Raw genomic sequence first — 17456 nt, forward strand, 5'->3', positions numbered from 1 at the left:
CCGCCCAAAAAAATATAACATGTCCTATTCTTCTCCGCTTTGCGGAGAAGAATAGGCATTTCTACAATGGGCCGCCCGTTCCGTTCCGCAAATTGCGGAAGGCACATGGGCGGCTTCCGTACATGTAGCTTTAGACTGTTCATGGAGGACTCGAGACTTCAGTTTCGCTATTTACAGAGTCCTGCCAAGCTCCCGTTTCTCTTCCCTGCCCTCGTTCTTTCTAGAACTTAATCAATCTGATTGGTTGCCATAGATTAGGTTTTTGACAACTCAATTAAAAGACAGTGGTTGCTAGGTAATGTATACCTAGCAACCACATTATCATACATTTGTGCATTATGTTTCTAGAGAAATTTTGGAGGATTCCTCTATGGATGTTTCAGATATCTTTCTTTTTCTTAGTTTGCGTAAATAAATGTCAGACCTGACTGAGATGGTTGCACTGTCTGTATTCATCCTAGATGGTACTGCAAGGTTGAACATGAAATATGGCATACTTATAAAATCTGCTGTGGGAATTCAATGCCTATAATGGTCCCACATAGTTGCCCTCAAGAGATACTTCATGCTCAAATAGATAAATTAACAGGAGGTCATCGCCCATTTGAAAAGCTGAGGACAAGAAGTAGAAATATAACCATTAAAGGTTATTGAGTGACCTGTGCATCTCCAAATATACCAGCGTATGGTTTCTTAACAAACATTATTTACTGCCTTAGGCAGGATTCTTTATTTCTAATTATCTCTCATATTTGCTGCTTCAAAATCTTAAATTTAGTTATTTCTATCTAGATTATGGTAAAGTAGCCAATATAATATACATACTATAAAATCTACTTGGATCTAGTGTTGATCGCACAAGCAATTTTTTCGACAAGGATCTTCTGGTATTGCACCGCTTTGCTCGACCTCTCTACAAGAGGAATGAGAGATGAGAAGTTCTCTTAGTAGCAGGAGTCGAGAAGGGTGAACAACCAGTAATCTGTGTTGTCTAAAATGTGTTTAATGCGTGGGTCGCAGGAAAGGCAGCCTAACATGAAGTCAGCCATGTGTGCCAGAGTATCAACAGGCAAGACTTCGCTGTCATCATCAGGAGGATCAATCTCAATCTCCTCATCCTCTTCCTCCTCTTCTGCCCACCCACGCTGAACAGATGGAATGAAACTTCCATGGGTACTACCCTCTGTAGTGGAGACAACCATCTCCTGCTCCTCTTCATTGTCTAATTCGCGCTGAGAAGACGAACTGAGGGTGGTCTGGCTATCACCCTGTGTGATGTCTTCCCCCATTTACACTTCTTGCACATGCAAAGCGTCGTCCTTAATTGTGAGCAGCAAGCGTTTGAGTAGACACAGAAGTGGGATGGTTACGCTGATAATAGCGTTATCGCCGCTCACCAGCTGTGTTGATTCCTCAAAGTTTCTTAAAACCTCACAGAGGTCAGATATCCATGCCCACTCCTTGCTTGTGAATAGCAGAAGCTTACTGGAAAGGTGACGACCATGTTGCAGCTGGTATTCCACTACTGCCCTCTGCTGCTAACAAAGCCTGCCCAACATGTGGAACGTCGAGTTCCAGCGCATGCTCACGTTGCACAACAGCCGGTGAGCTGGCAAATTCCAGCGCTGCTGCAGCATTGACACATCAGCTGAAGCTGTCGATGACTTGCGGAAATGTGCACACAAGCGATGCACCTTCAACAGTAGCTCAGGCAAATTGAAGTAGGTTTTGAGAAACCGCTGAACCACTAAGTTTAAGACGTGGGCTAGGCATGGAATGTGTGTGAGCTTGCTGAGCTCCAAAACTGCCACCAAGTTATGACCATTATCAGACACAACCATGCTTGGTTGTAGGTTGAGTGGCGAGAGCCACAGCTCAGTCTGGTCTCTTATCCCCTGCCACAGCTCTGCAGCGGTGTGCTGTTTGTACCCTAAGCATTTAAGCTTCAGCAGGACCTTTTGCCGCTTCGCAACGGCAGTGCTACACTGCTTCCAGTTACCGACTGATGACTGACTGGTGCTGCACGCGGATAATTCGGAGGTGGAAGTGGAGTAGGAGGCGGAGGAGGAGTAGAAGTGGGGGTTGGAGCCACTAACATAGGTGCTGGCGGAAACCCTGATCGACGTAGGGCCCGCAATCCTTGGCGTCGGAATCCTTGGCTGCAGAAGGCCTCAGTGTCCACAAGCCTAAATGACAACATTTTTAGGGCCAGTAATTTGGAAAGTTGTGCATTTAGTGCTATGGCCTGTGGGTGGGTGGCTGGGTATTTGCGCTTGCGTTCAAATGTCTGGGGTAAGGACATTTGCATCCTGCACTGGGACATGGAAGTGGATGTGGTCGCTGATGGTGCTTGTGAAGGTCCAGGTGCAGGGTGGGAGGCATCCGGGCCTGTGTTTAGACAGGGGATTGGCCAGCACGTAACACAGGGGAAGAGGAGGCAGTGGTGTGACCCGCAGACACAGATTGTGGACCCAGGCGTTCAGCCCACCTATTAGGGTGCTTAGATGCCATGTGGTGGATCATGCTGGTGGTGGTGAGGTTGCTAGTGTTCACTCCCCTGCAAATTTTTGTATGGCACAGGTTGAAAATTACAATTCTTTTGTCATCTGTACTTTCCCCAAAAAAGCGCCATACTGCGGAACACCTAACCCTTGGCAAGGGAGATTTCAGCAAGGGGGTGCTCCGTGGAACAGTTGCGGGCCGGTTTGGTGTGGCCTGCCTTCTCCATTTTGCCACCCCACTGTCTCTTCCAGTTGCGGTGCTGCAGATTCCTCCTCCTTTGTACTGCTGTCCTCGCTCGGCTTTCCACCTTCCCAGTTTGGGTCAGTGACTTCATCGTCCACCACCGCCTCTTCCCCTTCCTCACTCTGCTCATCCTCCTGACTTGTTGACCTAACCACAACCTCAGTGATTGACAACTGTGTCTCATCCTCTTCCTCAACCTCTTGAGACAGTAATTGCTGTTGAGTTATTGGCAACTGTGTCTCATCATCCACCTCATTAAGCAGTAATTGCCATTCCCCACCGGCATCTTCTTGCGACAGTGGATGCTCAAGAATTTGGGAATCAGGGCACAAGATCTGTCCCTTGTCAAGCGTGCTTGACAAGAGGGCCAAATCAAGGAATTGAGAGGTAAAGAGGTCCTCGGATTATCCGAGTGTGGGATCACTTGTTTGGCCAGACTCTCCATGGTGGGAAGAAGGAGTATCAAGACTGGACTTAATGGAAAACAGGGTGGTGTTTAAGCGACTGGAAGCATTATCTGCTGCAATCCAACCGACCACCTGGTCGCACTGGTCTGACTTCAAGAGTGGTGTCCTGCGCCACCCTGCAAACTGGGACATGAAGCTAGGTATCGTGGACGACTGTTTTTCTTGTGCTCTGGCAGCAGGCACAGTTTCAAAACGCCCAGGGCCACGGCCTCTGCGTGCACCATCAGCATGGACAGCTCTAAGTTGGATTCGCAATGCGAGAATATTATTTTGCCTATTTTTTGCAATAGAATACTGAGAGACACTGCCACTCTGAGAAGCTCTTTTTATACCCAATTATGTTGCCAATTGACCTAATTAGTGTTAATTGGTCTTCCAGCTCTTCGTTATGCTCAAATTTACTTTTTCCAGCCTCTTATTGCTACTTGTCCCAACTTTTTGGGGATTTGTTGACACCGTGAAAATTTTAATCAATGTATTTTTCCTTTAAAATGATACATTTACTCAGATTAAACGTTTGATCTGTCATCTACATTCTATTGCAAATAAAATATTGACATTTGCCATCTCCACATCATTGCATTCAGTTTTTATTCACAATTTGTTTTGTGTCCCAACTTTTTTGGAATCCGGTTTGTAGAATTAACGAATACGAATATAGCGCTATATTCCCTATATTCGTTAATTCTAGCAAGCCAACCATTACGAACGTTGCCTATACACAAAATTAAGTTGGATGCTCAATGCGTAATTTTACTCGCATTGCACATCCAACTTTGAGCATGGTCTAGATGACTATGATTCTCACATCCGACAGTACATTCTAGCATGGAGGCGTTCCCATGGTGATGGGGACGCTCCATGCGCACGGGAAGTCGGCACTCGGCAGACGCACCAACATGCACTGACTGGAGCAGGCAAGGAGCACAGAGTCCCCCGGTCATGTAAGAAGAACTGCTTTTAGGAAGTGGGAACAACTTTTAAAAAAAAAGTAATATTCAAATTAGCGATTATATAGCTCTATATTCAAAATATTCACAAATAAGCGAAGTGCTAATATTCGAGATTAAAATTTGCCAATTGAATATTCGTGCTCAACACTACACAGGAGATATCCCGTAGATAATTTCAATGCTGTCACCAGCGGTTAATAAAAAATTACAGGAAATGTCACAGGTATTTGGGATGTGGAAACGTTATACAGGAGGGGTACCACTGGTAATGTCACTGTCCAAAGCGTCTACTTAAAAAGCACACTGTATGTCACAACTAACATTTTTAGGCACACACGTTACACTGGAAATGTGGCACTGGTAATGTCACTGTCTGCAGCGGATGTCACAGATATTTTAGGGATGCGCCCACTTGAAACAGGAGATGTGGTGCGGCATCCTTTTTTTTTTTTTTTTGGAGGATCCGTTTTTTTCCACAGATCCCTTGTAATAAATGCCTATCCTTGCCCGCGCATGTGTAAAAAAAGTAGGACATGCACAATTTTTTTTGCTAAATGGAAACACGGACAACGGCTGCGGAAAACAAACGGATGAACTATCAGCATTTTTTTGCTGACCCAATAAAATGAATAAGTCCCCATCCTATCCGCAAAAAAAAAAATGGAACGGAGGCCGAGAAAAACAACTGTCGTGTGCATGAGGCCTAAGACTGAGCCGAACATGTGTTATCAGGTGCTTTATAGCACCCGATGACACTTTCCGGCCAGCCAATCACTGTAATCCCAGTAGCCAACATGTCTACGGCATAACATTGCGTGTCAGTACCTCTCTGCACATTTATTGGCTGTGTAGCAGCCAAGAAACGTGCGGGGAGGAGACTCGAGCCTGCGCTCGAGCACATGCAGTACTCTGCCAAGTATTGCCATTGTCACGATCAGTGTGGGGGAAAAACTCCACACTAAACACAGGAGGGAGGGGGAACAGTAACTGGGCCTGGAAACTAGGGAAGAAACAAGTCACCTCCTAACCAACCCTAATCCGGGCCCTAACTACCTATCAATATGAATAGACCTGCAGCACGCCAGACCTGCAGGGTATTGCGATTGTGAGGTCACGGTTTATGGGCAAGCGAGGGTTACTCACAGTTTTGGAGGAAAACTCTGGGCAGGCATACGGCAGTGAAGGAGAGGCTGGCACAGGAGCCCTCTGGGGCACACTCTGTATTTAGGGACCAGGCCTGATGGTGAATGAGGTGCCCTGGATGTTGCAGGTGTTTAATGTGCCTGCGGCAAGGTCCCTTTAAGAAACGTGACGCCAGTGCCTGTAACGGTGGCACCCACCGATTTATGGTTGTAGTAATTAAGGAACACGGTGGTATGGTAAACCAAACTTTGCTTTACTGGAACAACAGTTCAACTTTGTACAGTTCAGTTTCAGTTCCACATTGAAGCAATGAAGATTAGCAGGCTCTTTATAAATGGCAGACTAATGCTCTTTGCAAGATACCCAGAGGGTAACAATCAACACTTCCCAGACCAGGCTGCACTAATCCTCAGTTGTTCTGGCTGGCTGTATTCCAAGGCCCATATGCCCAAATGCTGGCTTTTATCCTTGGTAAACAATCTTCCTCCCGTATTTATCCTTGCTCTAAATTTATGATTCTTCTGCCCTTCAGCTTACTTGTTTTAGCTGGATACGCTGGCTCTGCTCTGCTTGTGGGAACTGCAGGTTTCTCCCAGGAGGAATACTCTTCTCATGGGGTGACTCTTCTGAGCTAACATAGACTCAGGAACTTCAGGCTGGCTAGACTACACTACTAGCCACCTGGACTGAACTGCCCTTCCCTGTCTTGGCCTAGCTATATATACTAAGGGCTTACTAGCTCCCTCTAGTGTATAGGAGGCTAAACTACACTCCAATAAGCCTGCTACCCAGATAACACAGGGAAAATGAACAGAAACATCACAGTAGTACAACAGACATATTAACCCTAGTGTAGTGCCCACCTTTACCTAGTGGGACACTACAGACCTTGAAGGTAGGAATATTTATATGCTGTATACCTAGGCCCTTATATCCCTATAAGGTCCTGGAATGAGGTTAGGATCAGAGACAACCCATTCCTCCCAAGATGGACGAAAGGAAGTTTCTGTCTTAGACCCAGATACAAACAACAGGAAATATAACAAACACAAAACAATAAGAACAGACAAGACTTATCTGAAAGTAGAAAACTGGCAACTCCAGAAGCACCACAGAGTACAACCGACCAGCTAGTTAGAAGCCAGGAAGAAAATCTATAAACCGCACCTTCAAGAGTGAGAAGCGGCTACTTATGGGAAAGGTAGTTTATCAACAAGCAACACCTGAAGAAAGGGGTGTGGCATTCACCAAAACACAGACACAATAAGATCCACAGTGAACTTGTCAATTTAACCCACGAGTTTCCAGTCTTTCCGATCTCCTGGTACCTGCCACGGGAACGTCTGTGACAGCCATGTGCCGAGCATCGAGATGCTCGAGCCGAAATAGTGTTTGGCCGAGCATGCTCGATCACCACTGCTAGGAACCTTTCTAGTACTCAGGTAAATTTAGCATTTAATAGCATTCAAAACAAATATAAGGACTACATGTTCTTCTTATGTTGTTACTAAAGTTGTCTGAAATAATATTCCTTTTTGGATTTGATGTGAGATATTAATATTTGGTGTTTAAAATCGAGAAAGAAAAATATAGTTTCTATACCAGGGCCAGTTATTATACAGGATGAAGAGGTCCCAAGGGAAAAGAAGAAGTGAGCTGGTGACATTCTTCATTAATAAATATGGTTGTGGCTCCATGATTAATTCCTTAAGTACTGCTAAGATATTACTTAATACAGGGGCATTATTGGACTTTGCTTACTTTATATAGAAAACCACTATCATGCTCATGGAAAAAAACATAATTTCATCAAGTTCAAAATGGGAGGGGATGTAAATTAACTGAAGGGGAGCGAGAAAACAGAATTTTACACAATATTCCTGGAACCCTGAATGTGGGAGCACTCAAAGTAGAAATTGTACACCATTGAAAGCCAAACCAATCTACACATGAGGGACATGATTTTTGGGGATTTGGCTCTGCCTTTGTGGATGATGTCTACCAGGTCCTGACTGTCTGTGACAAACATCACTCTAGAATCTGACCACTAGTGCCGGCCCCATACCTGTGCCGCAGCCACCAGTGGATACAACTCTAATAGGGGGGAAGAGCGTAGAGCCTCCTTATCTGTGGTGATTTGTGGTGGCCAGGAGCTGGCGAGCCAATGATTCCCAAAAATGTCCACAAAACCCTTGGATGCGGCCGCATCCGAATATACAGTGGGGGAGGAAGGGCCGCCGGGTCGAATGAACAATCTTACACCATTCCATGTGGACATAAAAGTATAGGTATAGGATAGGTCCGCCATGGTCTGTTGGTCCAAGTGAATGATACTGTCCTGTTCAGGAGCAGACGGCAGGAGAAGCAAGAGATGCGAAATGAAGGCCCGTCCTTGGGGCATGACCCTCATGGCGAAATTCAGCCTGCACAGCAACGACTGGAGATCTGATTTGGTCAGGAAGCAGGAATCGGTGGCTTTATTGATGACCGTCCGGATCTGCAGCAACTTCTCCTCGGGGAACCTAGCTTCTAACCTAACAGAGTCCAATAAAAAACGGAATGAGTCCCGAATAACGGTTAGGAATTTAGAACGCCAATTGGTGGAAGCAGAAACTCAATATGTCATGCAGCCCACGGCAGTACATAGGGCTCAATGGCAGGAAGCACAACATAAACTGAATGATAAGCTTCTTCTTAGGGTAAAGAACAAACATTTTTTCCAAAAACAATCGTTTTATGAAGAAGGGGAGAGAACAGGTAGACTGTTGCCACTACTCTCCAAAGCACAGCAGCCCTCTGCATATGTCACTGCTCTTCGCGATGCTGAGGGGACTGTTTGTACTGCTCAAGATATGGTTGTGGGTATTATGCATGATTTTCATTCATCCCTTTATGAGTCCAAAACTAACGCAGGGGATTCAGAGATTGCAAGTTTTTTAGATGGGATACAGCTTCCTAAACTGAGTATTGATCAGGTGACAGCTTTAGACGGACCCATTACGATTGCGGAACTGGAATTAGCCCTGAGTGATCTGTTGAATGCCAAGGCCCCTAGAAGTGATGGATTGCCTGCGGAAATTTATAAAACATTTGCCCCTATCCTGCTTTCCCAGTTGTTAGAAGTGTTTAAGGAGGCGCAGCGTCAGGGTGGACTACCACTCAGCATGAATGAGGCGATCATAGTCGTCATTCCTAAACAGGGCAAAGACCCTCTTCTGGCAGAATCATATAGGCCTATTTCACTGCTTCAAGTTGATGTGAAATTATTAGCGAAAGTATTAGCGACTAGGCTCAACACTGTGATCACGACACTTATACACTCGGATCAGGCTGGATTCATGCCCAATATGTCGACGGCTGTTAACATTAGACGGCTTTTCTTAAATATACAGGCGAGTTCCATGGTTTGAATGCGGCGGTCGCGTCTCTTGACGCGGCCAAGGCATTCGATAGCGTGGAATGGGGATACTTGTGGGCTGTACTCAGGAGGATGGGCTTTGGGTCAATCTTTACTCAATGGATCCAGCTCTTGTATAAATCCCCTACTGCTAGGGTTAGGGTTAATGGAGCTCTCTCCCAATCTTTCCCTCTGCGTAGAGGGACGAGGCAGGGTTGTCCTCTGTCACCCTTACTTTTTGCAATAGCAATTGAGCCCCTTGCAGCGACATTGAGGGAAGCACATGAGGTTCAGGGTTTTAGATATGGTGGGATTACTGAAAAGGTGGACCTTTATGCTGATGATCTGCTTCTATTCCTAGATGACTGGAACTCCTCTCTTCCGGCAGCCATGAACATTATAAATGGATTCAGTAGTTTGTCAGGTCTGTGTATTAATTGGTCCAAGTCTGTACTGATGACGCTCTCTGCTGATGAGGGGCAAGATCACTGGTCAACAGAGGGCTTGCAACTTGTCAGGTCCTTTAAATATCTAGACGTCCAGGTCACCATTGATGCTGCAGATTATGAAAAACTGAATCTGACTCCGCTGTTACAGAGGTTTCGACAGAAGGTGCAGACTTGGATCAAGTTACCGCTCTCAGTAATAGGAAGAGTCAATCTTCTTAAAATGATTTTAATGCCACAGCTCCTATACTTGCTGCATAATGCACCTATATGGGTTCCTGCCCGATTTTTTTGTCACGGTTAATGCAATATTCAGGGACTTGATCTGGAAGAGGGGAGTTCCACGTATTAAACTGGCTACACTTTGTAGGCCAAAAACGGACGGGGGTCTTGAGGTTCCAGACCCGTGGATTTACTACTTGGCTGCTCAACTTCAACAACTGCGGGGGTGGGGGATGGAGGAAGGAATTAACAAAGCAGGGAGAATAGTGCAACATTTTGTAGGGGGAAAGAACTTAATAACAGCATTGGAGGATGGATTGTTGGATAGAGTGGGGAGTAACATTCCCCTACTTCGTGTGGTTCATAAAGTCTGGTGGAAAGGGAGGAAAATAGCAGGGATACAAGGTTACACCAGGTTTACCGCAATTTGGCCCAATCTCATGTATACGGAACTGCATAATGTGTCTGACGTTCAGATTTGGGGACGGTATGGACTCACCTACATGGATCAGCTATATGAGGGGGACACCCTGAAAGAATATGCCCAATTACAAAGGGAGTTTCAGCTCCCGCACTCCCAATTCTATTTGTATTTACAGCTTCGGCATGCTATCCATTCCCAAGACACGGCAAGGGGGATATCGCCGGCCTCCAGAAATCCGATTATAGATTTGACGAGCTCTGAGGGATCCACCTGTGGGGTTATATCGCTGCATTATAGTAGTTTTATGGAATTGCAATTTAAAAGGCAGCCTCTTTGATTGTATGATAAATGGTGGGAGGATATTGACGACTTGACAGAAGAGCAGTGGCGTGCAGTTCTAGAAGGGTTTACGGATGTAGCGGTAAGCGAAACACACAGAATGTCACAACTGTTATTGTTACATAGAGTTTATCGGACTCCTGCCCTCCTGAGGAGAATGGGGTACAGATCAGATGACCTGTGTCCCAGGTGTGGTGCACCCAATGCTACGCTAATACACCTTATTTGGAATTGCCCTAGGCTGAGGAGATATTGGGGGATGTAATGGATTTATTACAAAAAGTGTTCGAGACACGAATAGAGACCAATGCCAGGTTATGTGTACTTGGCTGTGTTGAGTTGATACAACTGCCTGCTGAACAAAAATTAGCGATTACTCGCATAGTGTATCAGGCAAGAAAAGGTGATAGCGTATCATTGGGTAGATCATGATCCTCCCAAGGTTAAAGAACTAGTCCAAAAGGTTCACACACTGTTACAAATGGAGAGATTTGTTTACCAGAAAATAAATAACATAAAGAAATCTGAGAAGATTTGGGGTAGGTGGCTGCAATATTACAATATTGTAGATTGATGTTGTTCTAAATAACAACTGGGGTCCAGACTGCCCCGGTTTTATATATGCTTTTGGGTGTCACATCTATGGAAATATGGTGCCACTGCTCATTGGGAGTGAGAGAGGTGCGGTTGATAAGAGAGGGACAGAGGTATAGTCTTTTAGGGAAAGAGGTGTTATATATGACTTATTACGTTGCCTTGTAATATGCTAATGTGCACGGATTCGTGATATGTATTACGCAATTGGGAATTATGTACCGGGCTTCCAGCTGATTAGAGTTACTTGCTTTTCAGGATCGGATTCTTCTTTGAAGGGACTTTTGGAAATCTTCTCCTTGGATCTAGGACATTTGGGACTGGGGGGGGGGGGGGACTGTTTGTTCTCTTTTATGTCTTTGAAATCTCAATAAAAACAATCTGATTTAAAAAAAACGAACAGAGTCGAGAATGACCCCCAGGAAGGTGATAGCCTTGAATGGGCCTACCGTTTTCCCTGGGGCTACAGGGACTTGAAGCGCAGAAAATAGTTTTAATAGGGTGGACAAGCTGGAGGGCTGCTGGGATGGGTGCTCTACCAGCAGGAAGTCATCCAGGTAGTGGATGCACATGGGGTCTCACCGTGTTTGACCAGGATCCAGTGCAATGCCTGAGCGAGCCGGTCAAACAGCTACGGACTGCTTTTGGAGCCAAAAGTTAAGCGATTGGCGAAGTAATACTTACCCGCCCACTTGATACCATAGTATTGCCAAAGTTGAGGAAGGATCGGAAGAAGTTTGAATGCGTCTGCAATATCCGTTTTGGACAACCAAGCTCCCCTACCTGCCTTGAGTATGAACTGTATGGCTTCATCAATGGAAGAGTACTTCATATTAAATTCTTCTGATGGTATGAGGGAGTTAATGCTGGGCACAATGGAAGAATGAGGAGCCGAGAGGTCATAAATAAGCCTTTTTTTATTTGAATCTTTTATAGCCACCACACCGATAGGGTTGACCCTCCAAAAATCAAAGGGAATGGAATCGAGGGGGCCGACGAGGAACCCTTTGTTTAACTCTCAGTCAATCGATGCCTGCACTGCCTCCGGATCCCGTTTTGCAGAAAGAAATTTATTACACTCCCATTTGGACTGAGGGTGGGCCACCAACCCTGTATGGAACCCATGCGAAAGACCCATTAATAAATGAACTACAAACTGGCGATTGAGATAACCCCTCAGGAGCGCTTTGAGGAGGTCCACATTTATGTTGGTTAGTCATGGCTGCTTGGAGGATCTTTTGGGATATGTGGACCTGGGGTGAGCACGGAAGCAGACTGTGCAAACATGAAGGGCCCTGCAGCCGCTGAACAAGCAGTGAGCGAAAATGAAATTGTTGCATATCTGAGTTTTCCCCAAATAGACAATAGGTCTACCGAACTTAACCATTTTGTTGAAAACTGGAATTGTGCCAGGGCGGCTGCTGCCTTGGCCGCGAAGGAACGTGCCAGCATACTTGTGGCCTAAGTCGGTGACCTGGTACAGGTACGAGTCAAGCTCTTCCCCGAGCAGAGCAGATGACATCCCTGTAAAGACTGAAAGCTAGCACAAATTCGGGTATGGAAAGCTTCCGATTGAGGCGGGAATCTTTGGATTTTAATACTACTGAGACCTTGCTGCAATCGACCGTTTTGTTCTCATTAGCATCGTGAGATGCTATGAGAATTGATGCCAAGTTGACGTCTCTCCCTGCCAATATGTCCTTCCTGATATTCTCTGCCACAAAGTGTATACAGTACAGACCAAAAGTTTGGACACACCTTCTCATTCAAAGAGTTTTCTTTATTTTCATGACTATGAAAATTGTAGATTCACACTGAAGGCATCAAAACTATGAATTAACACATGTGGAATTATATACATAACAAAAAAGTGTGAAACAAATGAAAATATGTAATATTCTAGGTTCTTCAAAGTAGCCACCTTTTGCTTTGATTACTGCTTTGCACACTCTTGGCATTCTCTTGATGAGCTTCAAGAGGTAGTCACCTGAAATGGTCTTCCAACAGTCTTGAAGGAGTTCCCAGAGATGCTTAGCACTTGTTGGCCCTTTTGCCTTCACTCTGCGGTCCAGCTCACCCCAAACCATCTCGATTGGGTTGAGGTCCGGTGACTGTGGAGGCCAGGTCACCTAGCGCAGCACCCCATCACTCTCCTTCATGGTCAAATAGCCCTTACACAGCCTGGAGGTGTGTTTGGGGTCATTGTCCTGTTGAAAAATAAATGATGGTCCAACTAAACGCAAACCGGATGGAATAGCATGCCGCTGCAAGATGCTGTGGTAGCCATGCTGGTTCAGTATTGCTCAAACATGTGTTGGGCCCATCTACCAGGCATCAAGGTGGCTTCCGCAGATGGGTCCCTAACACTAAATATACTGCCTCTCTTTGGACTTACTTAAGCCTACAATATTCAGAGCCATGTAGGAACCAGCTACATAAGTACTCTGCTCAGAAGTCACAGGTCACAAGGAGAAACAGGGCTTACTCCTCCCTGATGTTCCAATAGTAGCAATTACCATATAGCCATACAGCGTGGGGGAAGGTAATGGGGCCACAGCGTGCGAACGGAGCGGCTTCCAGGGATAATAGTAAGTGCAGTGAGATCCCTGGGCGCCGCACTACATATACAGATAGTTATCTTACAATGTTTGGACCCATGAAAGATCCTCTTTACTATGTTTTTCAGGGCCCCTTCACATACACTGGTATGGCGGCGCCGGCGACATTGGTGCCCAGCCCTGTCCCTTCCACCCTCCCCGTGCATCTTACTGCCAGCCAGGATCAAGCCGGTATAAGCTGGCGGCGTTCTAATTAGGCCCACCCACCAAGAAGTCTGGAACAGAGGAGCGCCGCGTGGGAGTTGGGACAGAGACGGGACCTCACTTCACGGGTTGCGGAAAACTGCAGCGGTGCCAGTGACAGTCTGACAGACTGTGCCCCTCCCGAGACCAGGCTCTGGATCCACTGTCTTTACTGCACTTACTGAGGGAAGGAGGTTGTTGCCATAATCTCACGATACATGTCTCTATCCATCCTCCCTTCAATATGGTGTAGTCGACCTGTCCCCTTTGCAGAATAACACCCCCAAAGTATGATGTTTCCACCACCATGCTTCACAGTTAGAACTTTTGTGGGAGTTCTTTCTCTTGTGCCAACCACTGTCACAAGGGTGTCATGAGCTATCACTGACCCTGTTGTGCCTAGGGTCAGAAAGTCACAGTGGGTGGCTACTCTATTTCAAGAGATCGCTTCATGACCTAGTGTTGGGAATGGATTCCGATCCAGGTTTTCATGCTTAGGTTTGCAATCCTTTTTGTCCCATTTAGGAATCTGTAGCTTTTCCTTTTTGCTTCTCTTGTTGCCAAATATAGACCTTCTTTCCAGATCTTCTATTCTCTGGTGGAGTTGGAGTTGCTGTGGAGCTGTTGGAACTGGTACTGTTGGATCTCCAGTACTCTCCTGTTTGTTTTCTCCCTTCTGGGATTGTTTGTGGTGTTTGTCCTTGTGGCGAAACCAACCTCGCCACAGTGTTTTGGAGGGGGCTGTTTGCCAGCCTCCTGCCCTGGGATTATGGTCTCTTAAGTTATTGGGTCTTAAGGCACTTGGGACTGAGCCCTCTGTCCCTGGATTGCATCATTTGCCTTACTTGCTTGGATTTTACTATTCCCATGGTTAGAACAATGGATGAAGCACATGGTGAGAACAATAGATAGCGGCCATTTTAACTCTGGGTGTCTACCTGGGTGTCTACATCTCCTCCATATGAACGTCTCAGTTTATTTTGCCAGCTATGGTAGTTTCAGGTAATAAAACGGAGGTGATTTCTGTTTTCTTGGACAGTGGGGCGGAGGTCAATTTGGTGGATGCCCGATTTGCTCGGACTCAGTTTGTTTTTTTTGTCCTTTGCCGAGACCTATCCCCATATTTGCTATCGACTCTACTCCTCTTACTCAGGGGAACGTAACACACATTGTACATAACATACATCTTTGAGTCGGGGCCTTCCATAATACGTTTATTTCTTGCTATGCCCTTGAAGGTCTTCCTACTCCTGTGGTATTAGCGCACATTCCTGTTGTTGATTAGCAGGCCAGAGAGTGAGCATTGTAGGGACAATTGATTAAGTATAAGTTGCTCAGCCACCTCCATTACAACCTTACCAGCATTTGTGTCTGACTTTGAAGATGTTTTCTCTGAGAAGGGGTGTCAGGAGTTACCACCCCATCGTCCATATGACTGCCCGGTTAACCTTCTCCCTGGAGCAAAGTTACATAAGACCAGGTTATATAATCTTTCTGGCCCCAGAAGACAAGCCATGTGTAACATCCCAGAGTTATGTTACGAAACTCTTTCAATGTGCTCCAGGCACATGATAGAAGCAGAAGAGATAGATTCCTGCCACACATTGCCAATACCTGCTGGGACCCAAGACTATTGCTGTATCTCGCATGGATTAAAGCTGCATCAAGTAAAGACCAGTTTGAACTTTATTCCAAGCCAGGATCCAGGAGTCCAGCTGTACGAAAGTAGGAGACACAGTTGACACTATTGCCATTACCCCACAGAGACATTACCCCACTCTGGTATTCCTAACCTGGTATGTGAGTTGCAACACCTTAAAGGGCCCTGAGACTGTACCCTGCGCACGCTGCAATTGGCGTCACGTACAAAAACTATTAACTATCATTTACACCTGACCCAGACCTTGCATATTATAGCGTCAGAGTGCATTATTCCAATCCGGCTTACTGCACATGAAAGACTATATTTCCGAAAGTCTGGCAAAAAGACATATTAGACCCTCTTCTTCACCCATGGCTGCAGGGTTCTTCTTCGTGAAGAAAAAAGATGGGGGCATGCGTCCTTGCCTAGATTTTCATTAACTAAATTGGATAACTATCTGAGACTCCTATTCTCTTCCTCTCTTTTCCGACCTTTTTAATCAGATTGTTGGTGCGAAATGGTTTTCCAAAATGGATTTAAGGGGAGCCTACAATCTGATTCGCATTAAAGAGGGGGATGAGTGGAAGACAGCATTTAACACTCCTGAAGGGCATTAAAAAAGTCTGGTCAGGCCATTTGGCCTGACTAATGCTCCTGCTGTCTTTCAACACTTTGTCAACGATATCTTTTGTTATCTTGTCGGCAGATTTTTGGTGATATATCTTGACGATATTTTGATTTATTCACCCGATCTTGAGACACACAAGGTACATGTCAGGCAGGTGTTGCAGATTTTACGAATGAATAAGTTATATACTAAATTGGAGAAATGTGTATTCACCGTACAGGAGGTACAATTCCTGGGGTATCTGCTATCAGCTTCGGGGTTCCATATGGCTCCAGAGAAGGTCTGCGTGATCCTATAATGGGATCTTCCTGAGAACCTAAAATCTCTGCGAATAGAAAATTAATTCAGAACTATTCTGTGATTGTCAAACCCTTTATGGACATGACAAAGAAGGGGGTGATGTTGACGATCCGGTGCCGATTTTACAAAAGGGGGTGGTTGTCTCTGCTTTACACTCAGACCTGGAGGGTGTTATGCAAGCGGGTGTGGACCCACTGCGCCAGTGACTGGCTGCACTCTGGAGGGGCGTAACTAAGCAACTACCTGGTCTTCTAGAGCCTCTGATGTGAAGTACAAGGTCAGAGGCAAGCGGCAAACAAGCAAAGTCTATAAACGAAATCTGAAGTTAGAGGCAGGTGGCAAACAGGCAAAGTCAATAAACAAAGTCAGAGGCAGGCGGAAAACAGGAAAAGTCCAGGAGTTCAATAAGCAGGGTCCGGTACACAGTGAAGCAGGCAATAAACCCCTTTGCACTTGGCGCTAGACAAGCTAGAAACAATGAGGTTGCTCAGGCATCTTCCTGTGGTAGGAAGGGCCTTTAGGCTGGTGAGACAGAGGGCATGTATGTGATGCTTCATAGGTGAAGAGAGACACACCTATGCAAGCTCAAACACCAGTACAAGTCTCCAGCTGGAAGGAAACTCTGGCATGGAACACAGATACCATAGTTAAGTTACCTGCTGCCTTTTCTTGACAGCATGGCGCGCAGGAGGGAAAGAGGGAGCCTGGGGCCCGTGCCCACGATTAGGGGCAGCAGCGCTGGCACAGTCCGCTGGGCTAACAGAGGGGATGGTGTTGGAGGCTCAGGGGGACGCCCCCCCCAGGAAAGTTGTTTATGTCTTTGAATTTGCTCCTTGAACTATTTAAAGAACACCATAACTCTGCACTCGCTGGGCACCCTGGTAGTAGGGCAACCTCGGAGCTATTGTCTCGTCGTTTTTGGTCGCCGAGGTTGCACCAGGATGTAGTTGATTTTGTATCTACCTGCACAACCTGTGCAAGCGCTAAAGTCACTAATACTTGATGGCGGGTCTTTGTTGCCACTGGTCATACCCAACAAACCGTGGACACACCTATTGATGGATTTTATTACTGACCTTCCTGTATCTGCGGGTAAAACTGTTATCCTGGTAGTAGTAGACAGGTTCAGTAAAATGGTGCATTTCATTGCTTTAGGGTACTTTCACACTAGCGTTGTTCGGACAACGCCAACAGAACTGCCTGTCAGATCCGGAAAACCATATGCAAACAGACGGAAAACCGTATGCAAACAGACGGATCCTGTGATATACCGGATCTGGTATCATCCGGAATAATGGATACGGTATTAAAAAAATTTCAAAGATCAAAAGCAAAAATAGCTCCTTCTATGTCCC

Source organism: Bufo gargarizans, chromosome 5 (assembly GCF_014858855.1).
Source record: "Bufo gargarizans isolate SCDJY-AF-19 chromosome 5, ASM1485885v1, whole genome shotgun sequence".
In the NCBI taxonomy this organism is placed as follows: Eukaryota; Metazoa; Chordata; class Amphibia; order Anura; family Bufonidae; genus Bufo; species Bufo gargarizans.